The sequence below is a fragment of the Gossypium hirsutum genome, chromosome A10, assembly GCF_007990345.1.
Source record: "Gossypium hirsutum isolate 1008001.06 chromosome A10, Gossypium_hirsutum_v2.1, whole genome shotgun sequence".
Lineage (NCBI taxonomy): Eukaryota > Viridiplantae > Streptophyta > Magnoliopsida > Malvales > Malvaceae > Gossypium > Gossypium hirsutum.
Genome location: NC_053433.1, coordinates 71457053 through 71466208, shown reverse-complemented (window position 1 = coordinate 71466208; position 9156 = coordinate 71457053). Strand labels below are relative to the sequence as shown.

At 28.0% G+C, this 9156-nt stretch overlaps 6 non-coding genes across 6 annotated transcripts; 2 read left to right on the top strand and 4 right to left on the bottom strand.

The window, feature by feature from the left end:
• On the bottom strand, positions 1-71 carry TRNAV-AAC (transfer RNA valine (anticodon AAC)). The gene has a single exon. It is a non-coding gene; the product is annotated as a tRNA-Val (tRNA).
• A 1203-nt stretch (positions 72-1274) lies between these two features.
• On the top strand, positions 1275-1346 carry TRNAD-GUC (transfer RNA aspartic acid (anticodon GUC)). The gene has a single exon. It is a non-coding gene; the product is annotated as a tRNA-Asp (tRNA).
• A 1936-nt stretch (positions 1347-3282) lies between these two features.
• Positions 3283-3354, top strand: TRNAD-GUC (transfer RNA aspartic acid (anticodon GUC)). The gene has a single exon. It is a non-coding gene; the product is annotated as a tRNA-Asp (tRNA).
• Positions 3355-3388: 34 nt separating this feature from the next.
• Positions 3389-3462, bottom strand: TRNAV-AAC (transfer RNA valine (anticodon AAC)). The gene has a single exon. It is a non-coding gene; the product is annotated as a tRNA-Val (tRNA).
• A 114-nt stretch (positions 3463-3576) lies between these two features.
• Positions 3577-3650, bottom strand: TRNAV-AAC (transfer RNA valine (anticodon AAC)). The gene has a single exon. It is a non-coding gene; the product is annotated as a tRNA-Val (tRNA).
• Positions 3651-3770: 120 nt separating this feature from the next.
• TRNAV-AAC (transfer RNA valine (anticodon AAC)) lies at positions 3771-3844 on the bottom strand. The gene has a single exon. It is a non-coding gene; the product is annotated as a tRNA-Val (tRNA).
• Positions 3845-9156: the final 5312 nt, after the last annotated feature.

Below are 9156 nucleotides of genomic sequence, written 5' to 3'. Positions count from 1 at the left end.
TGGCTTCGCCCGGATTCGAACCGGAGACCTTCAGTGTGTTAGACTGACGTGATAACCAACTACACCACGGCAAAGATTATTCAATTACTACCTTTGAGAAATAATATGTAGAAAGTAAAATGTACAGAAACCAAAATTTTAGATATTAGCGGGACGAAAACTTGAGAGGATCTTGGTATTCATTTAAGAATAAATTGAACTCTTGAGTAAATCAAACTTTAAACCTATGACTATATTATTTTAAATCATGATAGTGTCGAGTTAGTTTGTAATTAATATTATTGAAGTGTACATAATACTTTTAAAAGTTAAAATGTATTAAAAATTAAAATAAAGTTTAGTTGAAGGTAAATTTGAAATTTTATCAATGTAATTTGCTGGTTAAAATTTTATTACATCATAAGTTTTATTATTATTTTTAAATTAAAAAATTAAAGCGTTTTTGAATAATATAATTTATCTTAAATAAGAAAGTATATTTTAATAAATTTCATAATAGATTTAGTTTTTTAATTCGTGAAATTGATTCAATTAAAAATTCAAATAATAATATAAATATGTAATTGATAGAGAAAATATATTGTATATAGTAAAACAAAATTCAAACATATGAATAAATAAAAACAATCTTGGCAAATTTAAGGGTTTTTTAATTATTATAATTTATATGAGTTCAAATATCACCATATAAAATATTTTTAAATATTGTTATTTATTTTAAAAAAGAAAAGACATTATTGTATTTTTTTATTGAATTTGTGTTAATTAGGGATTTTATTTGATAAATATATTGAGTTCTCTTTATTGATTAAACTATACAATTCATCATAAACAATCTGAAGAAATCACCATGATTTTAGATTAAATATCTTGTTGAGAGCAACTTCAATTACTGCATGAATTATAAAGTTTTTTATTTTTTATTTTTTTTAAACTAAACATTGAGAATCATATATAATTTCACCAGACATTAAAAAAAGGGCTTCTCCTAGCTTTTATGTCTCTAAACAATATTCCTGATTACATTGAATAATAAACTCCATGCTTAGTTGCTGCAGCCATGCCTTTGAAATAAGCTTCCTCTCAGTTAACCGTTGAATTCTCGCTCACCTCAACCTCATTCGGTAGCTTTATCAACTATAGTCGTGTCAGTTGGTCACAAAATAAGAAAATGTACAAATACAGAAACTAATTTTGAAAGGTAGAATTGATAACTAGATTGTAAGCCAAAAAGTACTATAGATAGCTTTTAATTCGCTTATTAAAGTGAAAAGGTCGTTGTAGTATAGTGGTAAGTATTCCCGCCTGTCACGCGGGTGACCCGGGTTCGATCCCCGGCAACGGCGTAAAAGTTTTCATTTTGTTTTTTAAAAATGAAACGAACTTTATTCTATATGAATGGCTTCGCGCGGACTCGAACCGTAGACATTCAGTGTGTTAGACTCACGTGATAACCAACTACACCACGAAACCACTTTGAGAAATGTATTTTTATAACTGTACTAATTTTGAGACACGATATCTAGAAAGTAGAATCTACAGAAACCAAAATTTTAGATATTAGTGAGAGGATCTTAGAATTCTATAAAAATTTTATCAATAAAAAATTAATTAATAATAACACAAACATAAATCAAACTTTAAACATATAAATATATGATAGTAAATAAATATAATTATTTATTATAGTATTATCATTAATCTTAAATTGATGTTAAGTTAATTGGTAATACTAACTAATAAACAATATTATTAAAGTATGCGTAATAAAATTAAAATTTATTAAAAAATTAAATTTAAAAATTTATTAATGTAATTTGCTTTGGTTCAAATTCTATATCCATAAGTTTTATTCTTTAAATTAAAAAGATTAAAGCAATCTTTAATGATATAATTTATTTTAAATACGAAAAAAATATTTTAGTAATTTTTATAATAAAATTGGTTCTTAGTACTTATGACACCAACTCAGTTAGAAATTTTAGAAAATATTTTAGTAATTTTTATAATAAGATTGGTTCTTAGCACTCATGACACCAATTCTTAGCACTCATGACACCAACTCAATTAGAAATTTAAATAATAGTATAGATATAAAATAAATATAATAAAATACTCATAATAAAATTAAAATATATAAATAAAAAATTTAAGTATTTTTGTATTGTAACGGGTAAGATAATAAATGGGCTTTTATTTTTTGAGACATGGATAGGTTATTTTCTCTTTATCCATTAATAGGTTATTTTCTCTTTAGTATTACTTCTAAGAAGAACTTTTGAGACAAAAATATTCTAAACAAACTGTGTTTTTTTTTTTAAAAGTGCTTCACCTAAACTAAAAATTGGTCCAAAGCAATTTCTTCAGAAATTGAAAATTTTAGCTTATCCCCAAAAATGTTTTTTTCTTATAAAGTACTTTTGAGAAGCATTCCTAAACTAGGCTTAAGTGAGGGCTGAAAAATCTTTTTCTATACACATCGGCTCTCTTAAGACAATGGAGACACATCAGCCTTCTCATGAGGAGATGAAAACTCCCTCGAATGTGGCAAGTTTTAAGCTTCTCTACTGACAACTGACAAGATCTAGTCTCTTGTATTAATACCTTTTGTTCAATTTCCCCTTTCTCCATTTTCTCCCATTCTTAGATACTTTAACTAGGGGTGAGTATTCGATCAAGTCGAGTGAGATCGTGTAAAAAAAATTCAAGTTAGTCAAGTTGATGAATCCTAGTTTAGCAACCCAACTCAATTTGAATTTTTTTGGAATCGAATAGAGTAAAAAATTTCGAGTCAAGTCGAGTAGAGTTAACGAATATTATTATTTATACTCAATGTTGCGTTTACATGGACCGATTATTTAACTAGTAGACGAAGTACAAGATTACTTAATTGCATAAACAACATAATGATTTTGCATTTTAACTTAATGAGTAAACATTTATCAAAACGATGTAGTTTTTGCCTTTTAATTTAATGGTTTTGACTTTTAACCTTAGAAAAGGTAAACATTTATCAAAACGACGTAGTTTTGCCTTTTCGTATTTGAATTTTTGGATAACTCGAATTGTGTAATTTATATTTAAGTTAAACTGAAAAACCTAATTTTTTATTCAAGTTTATCTAAATAACTTGATTATCTCGAATAACTCAAATTATTTAATTAAAAATTTTAAATTTTTATTGAATTTTTCAAATCGAATAGTATTTGGATTACCCTTTACTTTAAACTCATTCTCGGTCACAAAATAAGAAAATGTACAAATATGACATCAGGTATCTAAGTCGTTGTAGTATAGTGGTAAGTATTCCCGCCTGTCACGCGGGTGACCCGGGTTCGATCCCCGGCAACGGCGTAAATTAATTTTTCTTTGTGATATTCTGCATGGATGGCTTCGCGCGGACTCGAACCGGAGACCTTCAGTGTGTTAGACTGACGTGATAACCAACTACACCACGAAACCACGTTGAAAAGCATTTTACATTTTTATTTATAGCTATGTAAATAGTAAAATGTGCAGAAACCAATTTTTTTTTTTTTGGTTATTAAAAATGAAACAAAACACATTCTGTATGGATGGCTTCGCCCGGACTCGAACCGGAGACCTTCAGTGTGTTAGACTGACGTGATAACCAACTACACCACGAAACCAGAATAGCTTTTACATTTATATTTATAGCTTTATTAATTTTGAAAAATGTAGCAAAATGTGCAAAAAACCAAAAATTTTCTTTTATTATTAAAAATGAAACAACATTTATTCTTCATGGATGGCTTCGCCCGGACTCGAACCGGAGACCTTCAGTGTGTTAGACTGACGTGATAACCAACTACACCACGAAACCACGTTGAAAAGGTTTTTACATTATGTTTTATAGCTGTATTAATTTTGAGAAACAATATTTAAATAGTAAAATGTGCTGAAACCAAAATTTTAGATACTGGCAGATAAATTTGAGAGTATCCTAATATTCTATACAAAAAATAATCATACTAGAAAAAACCAACAGAAGCATGTATTTAAAAATAATATATAATAAATAATTAAATGTATGATTCAAAATTTATTAATAATAACACATAAATTATGAACAATCTTAAAATTAAAAAAAAAATCAAATTTTGAGTAAATTAAACTTTAAACATATAAACACATCATATTAAAAATATTAAATGAATACAATTACTTATCATGATTTTGTCATTAATCCTAAGTAGACTTTGAGTTAATTAGTAACATCAACTCAATAAACAACATTATTAAAGCGTGCATAATAAAATTTGAAATTTTACCTATTTGGCTGGACTGTCACCTGCAGACACTGTTGATAGGAGTCTCTAGCAAAGAGAAACAGCAAGGAAGCTACTCAAGTTTCATTTTAAAAGAGCTCAAAACAGGATGAAACAAACAACTGATCGTAAGAGAATGTGATCGAGAGTTTCAAGCGGGTGATTATGTTTGTCTCAAGTTACAACCTTACAGGCAACACACTATGAGGAAAGTCTTGAACCAGAAACTGTCTCCCGAGTTCGTTAGGCCCTTTACTGTCGAGGCTAGAGTAAGAAAGGTGATGTATAGGCTTCATCTACAACTGAGTTCCCGTATTCCCTCCACTTCATGTTTCCCAACTTTAAAAACATGTGGGAAAGACACTTGTTCAATCTACTCTACTGGTAGTTAGTACTGATGGTGCTATGCTCAAAGAACCTATTTGCATAGTAGATCGGTGTATGGTCAAGAAAGGAAATAAAACTGTCACCGAGGTATTGGTGGAATGGACAAACACATTTCCTGAGGATTCTACATGGGAACCTCTACAGGAGCTACAACAAAGATTTCCTAAATTCGATCCTTTAAGGATCTTGGGAGGAATCGGTTTGTTAAATTTGTTGCTGCTACGTTGTGTTTTAGCAAAATGTTTGTAAATAAAACGATGTGTTTTAGTTAGTTTTATGTAGAGGTGATCATAGGCTAGGCCTCAACAAAACTTCCAGCCTATTTTCTAGGCTCAAGCCCGATTTGGCTCGAAATATAGGCTTAAAAATTTGTTCAAGCCCGACTCAATCCTACCCATAATAGAAAACGCGCTTAATTTTTTGTCCAAACTCATTTTTCGGGTCTATATTTTTCTTCAAACCCTCCCAATTTTCGAGTAGGCCTTCGAGCCGAGCTGGGTGGCTCAACCCATGATCAGGTCTAGTCTTATGTTTAATGTTTAATTGAAACAACTAGTTTTGTTGTTGGTGGTTACAACTGTTTAATAACAACTTCCATAACCAACTATGTAACTCTACTTCTTTGCATTTTAAGCAGAGAAGGAAAATGGAAACTATTATGCAATTATGTGAATGAAAAACTTCTTTGTTCATTCTCTTCTTCTTCTCATTCTTCTCTTTTTTCTAAAACTTAATGTGTTAGAATTGTAAATCAAGATATGATATAAAACTTAATAAATCATAAATCAGGATCTATCATGTCAAATCATCAAGAACAAAATGATAACATAGAACTAGATGTAAAAGCGTACCTGAATCCATGAATTCCTTGAAATTTTTCGGATCTTGAGAATTTGATCTTCCAAATTAGCACACAAGTAATCTTGAGAAAGTGACACTCTTTTCTAAAAATGGGATATTAGAAAAGTTACTTTGTGTATAATTTTGGGACCATAACCCTAATATATATAATTTTGACACATTAGCCCTAATTTCTAATTAGTCCATCATCAATTAGAAATTAGTTACTAGAGTATCTATACATATTCGACCCATACTTTATTTAGTAATTAATGCCCAATTAACCTTAAACAAATTAGATCACTTTTAATTTGGGCTAACCTATCATGATAGTAAATAATAATATGTAATTATCCTTATTTTATATCTGATGTCCATATTTTCCAACATCTTGCACCTTGTAATAATTTATTATGGGCAGTAGCAATTTCTTTTTATTTTACTTTTCTCTATACCTCTCTTTCATTTTCCTTTTTTGGATTTTGTTTTTATTTTATACTTCTTCACAATTGATTAATTGTTTTATTGGGTTCAATTTGATAATAATTTCTTATAGACAATGTCAATTTCTCAACTCAACATGTTTGTATAAGTTTTGTTCTGTTTATAACAATTGGTATGTACCTAAAGTGTTGATTGGTATTAGGGTCTATTTTGGATGTTTTGGTATAAATGGTAGGAATATTGCGTTTTGAAAATATCAATATGTATACTTAAATGCATATTCATGATCAAAGCTAGTAAAACTATAAAAATTAAATAATATTTATTCTTATGATAATATTATTTATCTTTATGAAAAATATTAAATTTAATTTTGTTTTTGGTGAATTACAATAATAGGACAAAATTTGTACAACAAACATGACTACTGCAACTTGAACTCACGCTATACCTAGAATGATGAACACCTTTTACTATCAGGCCATCACATAAATTTCAATTTAAATTTAATATTAGGATCTATATCACTTATTTATTGACATTTTGGTTTTTTGTCAACTAAGTTGGTGCCATGATGCCGCTTTAACTCGTGGCACGAATACATATACATATATACATACATAAGATTTGATTCTTAATTATGAATTTTACAGTATTATAATTAGAGGGTGAATTTAAAAATTATTTTAAGGGGCGAAAAATGAATTATTAATTTTTGAGATATCAAATATGGATTTCAACATATATTAATTTATTATTATATCATTTTCTAAAAGATTAAATATATATTATTTATATCTTTTTGAGATGTCTTCATATTAGCTTGTAATTTGATAGGTTAGAATTTCTAATTTTCTATTTTAGAGAGTGAACCTCTTGTATCTAGAGGTGATCATGGGTCGGGTCAGGCCAGATTTGGGTCGAGTTCAACTAAAAATTCAGGCCCATATGTTAGGCTCGGGTCCAGCCCGGCTTGAAAAATGGGCTTAAAATTTTGCCTAAACTCGACCCGGATAAAAATGCTAAAATCCGGGCCTAACCCGGCCCGCCCATATTAATTTTTATATTATTTTTTATATAATTTTAAAAAATATATAATACATCAAAAATACTAAAAAATAAAAATAAAAATTTCCCAAAAAATTGAAAATAAAATTTAAAAAATATAAATACTTAAATTACACTAAGATAGATACAACTTAACAATCAAATGTCTCTAAAATAATAACAAAACTAACAAATGTCTTTAAAATAATAACAAAATTAACAATAAAATAAGTTTTATACAATATCCAAATAATAACAACAAAATAGTAGTAACATAATAGTAAAATGGTATCAAAATAGGGAGAAAATAACAAGAAAATAATATTAAAAAATATTTTTTTGTCTTTTAGTGGATTCGGGCCGGGTCAGGCCGAGCTTGGGCCAAAAATGCCTTACTCGAGGCCCGATCCATTTTTAAAACGAGCCTTATTTTTTTATCCAAGCCTATTTTTCGGGCCTATATTTTTACCCAAACTCTCACATTTCGTGCGGGCCTTCAAGCCGGGCCACTTGTATCCGCTGTTAATTATAATTGATTAAATTTTCTATGTAATATAATGATATTTTTAGAGGAATAATCATACATGATGTAATAAATAATAAAATTAAAAAAGTCATTCACATGTTAGAATTATAAAGCATATGCATAAGAATGTTTTCGTTTTTTTAATGTATATAACGATGTAGTTGACAAAATATAATTAAAATTTTGTCCTTAAAATTTCATTATTACAAGCAATTAGGTCAATTGTCAGAACAGAAAAAAAAAAGTTTGGTCAGATATTCTCAAATTATATATAATATGATTAGGATTTTCTCAAATTTTGTCCTCTAAAAAATGTTTGGTAAGTAAGCCAGGCGGATATCCTTGAAATGTTTTTATTATTATTTAATTTGAATAATTTATTTGATGTTAAAGATTATTTTCTCATATTTTCTACTTTCAAGATTTTATTTTTTCCGAAGTGGAAAAGTTGAGGGATAAAAGAAAAAGTGAAAAAGAGAAAGAAGGAAAAAAAAGTGAGAGATAATCATTTTCAATGCATAATGATTAATCTTTTCAATTTTAAATAATGAGAAGAGAGAAAATGAAAGAGATATATGTATATTAGTTCAAATTTTGATTAGATTTTAATGTTGCAGGGATTGTTGTTAATAAAATGACAGAACTACGACTAATTGATCAAATCCTAAAACGTAAGTGTAGTGTGCAAATTCAACATATTCCTAGAGACCATAACAAAGTTGCTGACTACATGATTAAATTAGCTTATCATAACCTTAATAGTTTATAGAGATTTAAAGAACCCTCAAACTTAGCTCTAGTGTTGCTACATGGAGGCTTGGATGCATTATCCCTTTCTGCTACTTAGGAATTTCTTTTAATTGTAATCGCCATTAATTGGCTGTCATTTTTACCGAAAAAATTATGCATTTTCATGTTTTTTTTTCAACTCTATTAAACAATGCATAGAAAATTACTTTTTCTTTCCATTTTTCAGTATCTCCTACTAAACACACTTATGGAAAAAAGTTTATATTTTCCATCTTTTCAATTTTCTTTCCATCCGACCAAGCAAAGTTGAAATAAAATTGAAAGGGAAGAAAGCTAGAAGGATAAAAACCAAAATTTTTCTTTGGATAAGTGTGTTTAGTAGGAAAAAAGAAAAAAAAATATATTATTCATTCATTGATTGGTAGAGTTAAAAAATGAAATGAAAAAAAATAAAACATTTAAAAATATATAATTTGAACTAGCATACATTTCTTTTTCATTTCTCTTCTCTCATTATTTCAATTTCAAATGATTGGTTTTTATCCATTAATATGAAAGATAATTATCTCTCTTATTTTCTTTTCTCACGCTTTTCTTCCATATATATATATATATATTTTTTTTTGGTAATACACAAAGTTAAATCCTAAATGATATTAAGAAAAAAACCTGTTGGGCGGTTGAACAAACATACCTGCAATGGCCTCGGCTTTTGGCTTCTCCAATCTCCTCAAAATTTCTTTATCCGAAAAGGTTAAATCTTATAAACAAAAGTTTATGTGTATTTAATCTCTTTATTATAAATTCGATTTTTTTTTTATTTATTTTTTCTAAAAAACGTATATTATGTTTAGTTTTAAGATTATTTTGTTA